The 6,789-nt window shown below is 47.9% G+C and overlaps 1 non-coding gene across 1 annotated transcript; it reads left to right on the top strand.

Moving 5' to 3' along the window:
• The first annotated feature begins 6,228 nt into the window (after positions 1–6,228).
• On the top strand, positions 6,229–6,303 carry Trnas-gga (transfer RNA serine (anticodon GGA)). Its single transcript has one exon. It is a non-coding gene; the product is annotated as a tRNA-Ser (tRNA).
• The last annotated feature ends 486 nt before the right edge of the window (positions 6,304–6,789 follow it).

Below are 6,789 nucleotides of genomic sequence, written 5' to 3'. Positions count from 1 at the left end.
AGAGAGAGAGAGAGAGAGAGAGAGGGTCCCAACTATCATGCACCAAGATTTAAAAAGATGCAAATGTCACGTAGGTGGACAGAACCAAGGTACTGTTGTTTGCCGTCGCTTGGAGATAGTCAGATTATCTTTGCATTCCGCCTAATTATATAATTAGTCTTCTTTCATTAATCAACTTCTCAAATATGATGATTAGATGAAAAGTGTCGAGGAGAAAATTGTAGAGCAACAATGAGAAAGTCCCGATACAGCTTTCGGTTGCTCAATACGTCCTACATCAAAGTGTTTTTCCGAGCGTGAAAGAAGCCCGCCAATACTTTCGCCCGCTCTGTTCCGTCGAGGCGCGCACGTGACCTGGCGTCGCAGCCAATGGGAATTTAGGTGCCGTTTCGCAGCTACAGACGCCGGCTTTTTTGCTCAATGGGTCATTTGATGTATTCGCATCAATAAAAAGTATGTACAAGTACAGATTGAACACACTTGAGTGGTTGAGTGGCCCAGCGGTGCAATGCAACGGCGTTCATATACGTGCTCCCTCGAGGTAACTGCTAGGTTCCCCGTATGATTCTCTTATAGCCCATGGAGCCAGCTAGCCGATCCAATGGCTATGGTTTTTTTTTTCTGCACCGACGTTGTCAACATCTTTCAAGGATTTGCAAATTTTCGTCGTCAAGCTCTAAAGCAGATTCATCGTTGCTGTCATCAAATAAAATATTATATAATGTCTGTCATAATTTTGCGAAATAAGAGCTTTCGTATAAAATAAAACGGGCCACACGCAACGGCACAAAATATGCAGATTCATTCATTTCAAGCGGCTATTTCAAGCGACATAAAAGTGCCAGCCTAGAGCGAACGCCGCCAAATGACATCTGCCATTCCGTCACGGTACACTGGGACATATATGTCCCAATGCCTCTTTCTCGATAAAAAAGTACTTTATACTCCTTTAAATTGAAGAATTTTGGTTTGTTAAAATTTCGCTGCACTTTATATTTCGCACATTATCTTCCTTCACTGATTAGAAAAGTCGACAAAACACGCATTTAATTCGCCGATGTTGCATAGCCCTTTATGGCACCATTCAACCAAAGTTTCGTCAGCGTCTTGGGATAGTGTTGCCAACCGAAATAAAATATTCCGATAATTGAAGCTCACTAGTTCTGTAAATCGCCGCTAGTAGGCTTCTAGAGGCACAACGTCTATATTGAGACGTGTTCCAAATTCGCGGACACGTGTCTCATCTACGTTAAGGAGTTAAGGAAAATGTATCGTTACTAACACTATGGTAGGTTCCTCAGTTTATTCGCCTTACTCTCTTTTATTTCTGTCACAATTATTTTTTATTACCATTATTTTGTATGTTTTGTGTGTGTTTTTTATTCTTTTTTTTTTCATAAAACGCACTTAACGCAATTAGGTGTTGAAAGAGGATGTGGCTAGTATATACTGCATGCGGTAATTAAAGTCGGAGATAAAGGCAATGCAACCTTCTCCGGAGGCCCGTGTGTGCCTTTTTTTTCACCACGTTCGCCAGACTACATCCGCATGGTGCAAACATTGCGGGCCTGTCAACAGGTAAAAGAAGAGGGCAACCAGCGCATTGAAGGATGGACGCGCGCTATCCACGGTGCTTTCGACTGCGAAAGCAGCCACCGTCAACAGCTTTTATGCCACCGTGGTTCAAGTAACACGTGTGCACACGGCACCGAAGAACAAGAAACTGATCGACATCCGCTCTTCTGGGCAGTCGCGACGGACGATTGTCTGTCCCCCACACCCGTACTCGTCCGGGCCCAGTAGGAGAGGCAGGAAGTGATGTAGGTTACACCGGCATTGTGTTCACTAGGCGAGACGAGACTGCATGTTCGCATTGTCCCTCTCTGTTCGCTCACGTTCCTGTCCCAGCTCGCGAAAGGAACGCCGAAAGGAAAGATATAGGACAAAAGAATGAGCCGTAACATCTATACCTTGCTATACAGTGATGTTCCTGCTGGATCGTATTCAGAAATATATGGTGAGAGCGGACGAAACCACAAAGACCAGCGGTGATCATATAGCAGCAGCTTCGCTTGGCGCTATTGTTTGCGTGTGCCTGTGTGCTGTCTCCTCTACTACTTTGCGGTGCACGTCTTCAGTAGTCGTTTATTAGAACTTCTTGCTACTATCAGACTACGAGAATGTGTTCGTAGCAAAATGTCTGTCCCGTAATTCGTCGTGATTATCCAGCTGCACGTGCCCGACGGTAACCCCGATAAGCGTGAAGGATCGGGAATCTTCATTATAATGCATGTCAATAAAAAATTAGGGGCAGCATCACACTAGTGGTGCGAAGACTTGACAAACAGCGAAACTGGCGACCCCACCTAGCTTTATCTCGGTTCGGCCAAGTTATTGCGCGGTTATGCTTCAAGACTCGGCCGCGTTTTGCGCAAGATCACCCCGGAATCATCGACTGCCCAAGGAGCAACGAACACTCGGTCATTGAAGTATCTGGATACTTCTGGACTTTCAAACGCTTTTGCTCGGTTTCGCGGGCTCGTAACACCGGATCTTCTGCGAATCACCGACGTTTCGTCGCCGCTTCGGCAGCGCGATACTTGGAATTGGACCGAAGTCATCTCACTCACTCTCGAGTGGCGGCGCGGTGGCTTTCGCGCCGCGCTTCCTTTTCTTCGGGAGTGACGCTCTTCTTCGGCCGCCCCATCTTCGCGGCGATCTACTCGACGCGGAGACGGCGGGGCTTTTGTGTTGCCGCGGCGGCGATGCGGAGCTATATGTCCCGTGGGTCGGCGCAGTGACATCACGGCTTAGTTCCGCCTCTGCGCAGTCGCGGCAACCACTCCGCAAGGTGCGGTGACGTCATGGCTCGGCAGAGCTAAGGCGAAGCGATGCGGCGCGTGCGATGACGTCACGGATCGCGTAGCTGTTGGTAGGCTCGGCATGGTCGGCCCAGCTGGGGCGAAGCGTTCCTAGGCAACTCATGGTGACGTCATCACCAGGTGGAGGTTTCGCGGCGTACGTGCGACGGACCATCCTCGAGCTCAAGCAGATTCGCTAGTTCAAAGGAGCATGTGCCATTGCGCGTGAACGCTTTATGCACTACCTCCAGGATCGGCCCACATTTCGGGCGTACACCATCCGGACTACCTCCAGCTTAAACAGCTTCGCTGTTAATAATACCACGTTTGTGCCTTCTTCTTCCACGTATCATATATACTCTAGAGGAAGGATATATGATGTGCTCACTGCTTGACTAGGCAAGTTGTTAGAGTCCGCTCAGCACATTTAAAGGGGTACTAAAGTGTTGGATTGGTAAGCTGCGCTTCCTTTAGTGCCAGAAACGCCAGCCTCACCGTGACCGGAGTCTTCGAACACTCATCTCCGGTGGGAATGCGCAGCACTAAAGACATTCCGCAACACACACCAGCTCAAAGCGGCACGTCCTTGGAGGACTAGATCCGAAGACGGGCTTACGCGAAAGAGGCATCTAAACTCATAATGGGGCTTCGAATGTGAGTTCTCCGTATTGAGGCATACTTAGCACGATTTTCCTCACCCACTTCGTCAAGCACGCCTCAAGCCATCATTTAAATATATTATTCCCCTCCCTCTCGTTCACTCTCTCTCTCTCTCTCTTAGTAAGCAAAAAATAGCCTACAAAACCGGGTTTGAAGTTCCCGCGCTAGCTTCTCGTGAAGTCATAAGAGTTAGACAGGGTCTTGTCGGGACTAGTTAATATTTTCGCGATAAATTTACAACGGCTCCCTCGCATTCTACAAGAACCAAAGATTCGCGCTAATGATCCTTCAGAACTTCTTTTTTTTTGTAGAAAAACGGTTCCTTACAGGCCAAAATACCTTAAAATCCCTAACGTCATACTAACGTACCTAGCTGCGCCGCTGCACAGACGCGAAATTCAAAAACAGAAACTTCGCTCTTCATTTTCTGGGCTAAGATGTCCCTTTTCGCACAATCAATGTGAAGTTATTGAAGAAAATAATATGCTTTGTCAGACTAAACGAGCTTAGTGATTCCATTCAAGCAAATCATCGAACAATTTTCTTGCTATAGCAATTATGTGGACGCTCGAGGCGCCGTTGCTGCTAGCGCCGCCGTCGTCGTGCTGTCATGGTATTGACGTGCATCAGATTTGCACATGCTACAGTAAAATAATTAACCGATTACAATCACTGGTTTCAAAAATGTAATTGATTACAATTACCAATTACAGCCCCGCGAAAGTAACTGAGCAATTACTAAAATTCAGCCGATTACTTGAACGTTGCTTTTTCTCATTTTTTAACAGTGCGCAAATACAGTAAATAGAACAAGCTGTCCTGGCTCTTCCAATACGTCCTCTGTAGCCCTTCACGCGTTGTTTACAAGTGATTTTCAAAATGTTATTCGGTAGTCTTCCCTCGTTTACTTCTGAAGACATCCACAGCGACACTGAAAACTCGTTCGATGTGTGCACTGGAGAAAAGGGAGCTCTGTAGTAACGTACGAACACCTTGCTAACAAGATTGCGGTTATTCAAGACCACGATGCTCGCGTTTGGGTTCTCTATGAAGTGCAGGGCTTCATTCTTGCTTGGTTTACGGAAGGCGCTCCAGATATAGCCAGTGAAAAACTGAAAAATCGTGTATAGACCTACACCATGTTTGTAAACAGCGGTAGGCACCGTCGATATATTTTAGGCCTTATAGCGACGTCGCCTAGGCTCCGCCCACGTTTGCCGCTCCCGCGGCAAGCGCGGGTGGCGCTTTTTTTTTTTTTTGAATGCGGTGGGGGGGGGGGGGGGGGGGGGGCTAAAACCACGATTTCATGATGAAGCACACGGTAGTGGGGTCGCCGGATCAATTTTGACTATAGTCGGGTACAACTTTAGAAGACAGGAGGAGGCCCCGCCCAGTTGACCGAAGCGCGCAGCAGCCAATTCCTCCGCGACTACAGAAATAGTCCCGCTCAAAAAATTGTGGCTGCTTCTAAAACGCGTATTTGTCGGTATAATTAAGATTTGTGTATCTTGACGAGTGGTTTGGTAAAACTATCATCATGGAAATGCTACCGCACATGCCGGATCGCGAGAGAAAAATAACTCCGTGCCTTCTACAACGCTTTGATGCAGCGGAAATCCGCTAGGTGGAGATAAGTAATTAAAGGGAAACTGAGACTTCCACCTAAATGTAGCAATTTGCTACAATGGAAACCCAACCGGGTTCCTCGAAAGAAAGCCTCGCAGTTGAAGAAAAATTCGTTCTGGTCCGGGACTCGAACCCAGGACCACCGCCTTTCCGGGGCAGCCGCTGTACCATCTGAGCTAGCCAGGCGCCTAGCAGATGGCAGGGCGAAGTCGAATTTGTCGACAACTCGAAGCAAAGGCAAGTGTCTGATGTTATAGTTCAGCGGAAATCCGCTAGGTGGAGATAAGTAATTAAAGGGAAACTGAGACTTCCACCTAAATGTAGCAATTTGCTACAATGGAAACCCAACCGGGTTCCTCGAAAGAAAGCCTCGCAGTTGAAGAAAAATTCGTCCTGGTCCGGGACTCGAACCCAGGACCACCGCCTTTCCGGGGCAGCTGCTCTACCATCTGAGCTATAACATCAAACACTTGCATTTGCTTCGAGTTGTCGACAAATTCGACTTCGCCCTGCCATCTGCTAGCCGCCTGGTTAGCTCAGATGGTACAGCGGCTGCCCCGGAAAGGCGGTGGTCCCGGGTTCGAGTCCCGGACCAGGACGAATTTTTCTTCAACTGCGAGGCTTTCTTTCGAGGAACCCGGTTGGGTTTCCATTGTAGCAAATTGCTACATTTAGGTGGAAGTCTCAGTTTCCTTTTAATTACTTATCTCCACCTAGCGGATTTCCGCTGAACTATAACATCAAACACTTGCCTTTGCTTCGAGTTGTCGACAAATTCGACTTCGCCCTGTCATCTGCTAGCCGCCTGGTTAGCTCAGATGGTACAGCGGCTGCCCCGGAAAGGCGGTGGTCCTGGGTTCGAGTCCCGGACCAGGACGAATTTTTCTTCAACTGCGAGATTTTCTTTCGAGGAAACCGGTTGGGTTCCCATTGTAGCAAATTGCTACATTTAGGTGGAAGTCTCAGTTTCCCTTTAATTACTTATCTCCACCTAGCGGATTTCCGCTGAACTATAACATCAAACACTTGCCTTTGCTTCGAGTTGTCGACAAATTCGACTTCGCCCTGCCATCTGCTAGCCGCCTGGTTAGCTCAGATGGTAGAGCGGCTGCCCCGGAAAGGCGGTGGTCCCGGGTTCGAGTCCCGGACCAGGACAAATTTTTCTTCAACTTCGAGGCTTGTAACAAATCGCTACATTTAGGTGGGAGTCTCAGTTTCCCTTTAATTAACTTCTACAACGCTGTGCGTCATCTGTTACGGAGCAAGATCGACGGCACCGGGCGTAGCAGTCGCTGGCTTAATAGCATACGATTCATATATTCTTTTTGTGTGTTTGCACAACCTTATTTTTTTAATGTGTTGGGCTTATTTTTAATTAATATTTTTTTCTTTTTTTTCGCGGTTGCGAACCTGCGATCTCGTGAGTTCGAGCACGATCGCGCGCGGCATTCCGTGCCAGTTTTCCACCATGGAGCCCAGCGAGGTGACATCGGAACCTTTGTTGCCGAACGAGCCCTGTGTCACCTCGATGACCACACCACCAAGGAGCCTCGGCAAGAACAAGAGTGGCCACATCCTGGGGCGCTATAACGTAAAATGATTCCAAGCTGTTTTGATTCCAATTTCTGCAATCAGCCTCCAC

Source organism: Dermacentor silvarum, chromosome 1, assembly GCF_013339745.2.
Source record: "Dermacentor silvarum isolate Dsil-2018 chromosome 1, BIME_Dsil_1.4, whole genome shotgun sequence".
Classification (NCBI taxonomy): Eukaryota; Metazoa; Arthropoda; class Arachnida; order Ixodida; family Ixodidae; genus Dermacentor; species Dermacentor silvarum.
Note: the sequence above shows the minus strand (reverse complement) of the source record. Positions and strands in the feature narration are given on the sequence as shown.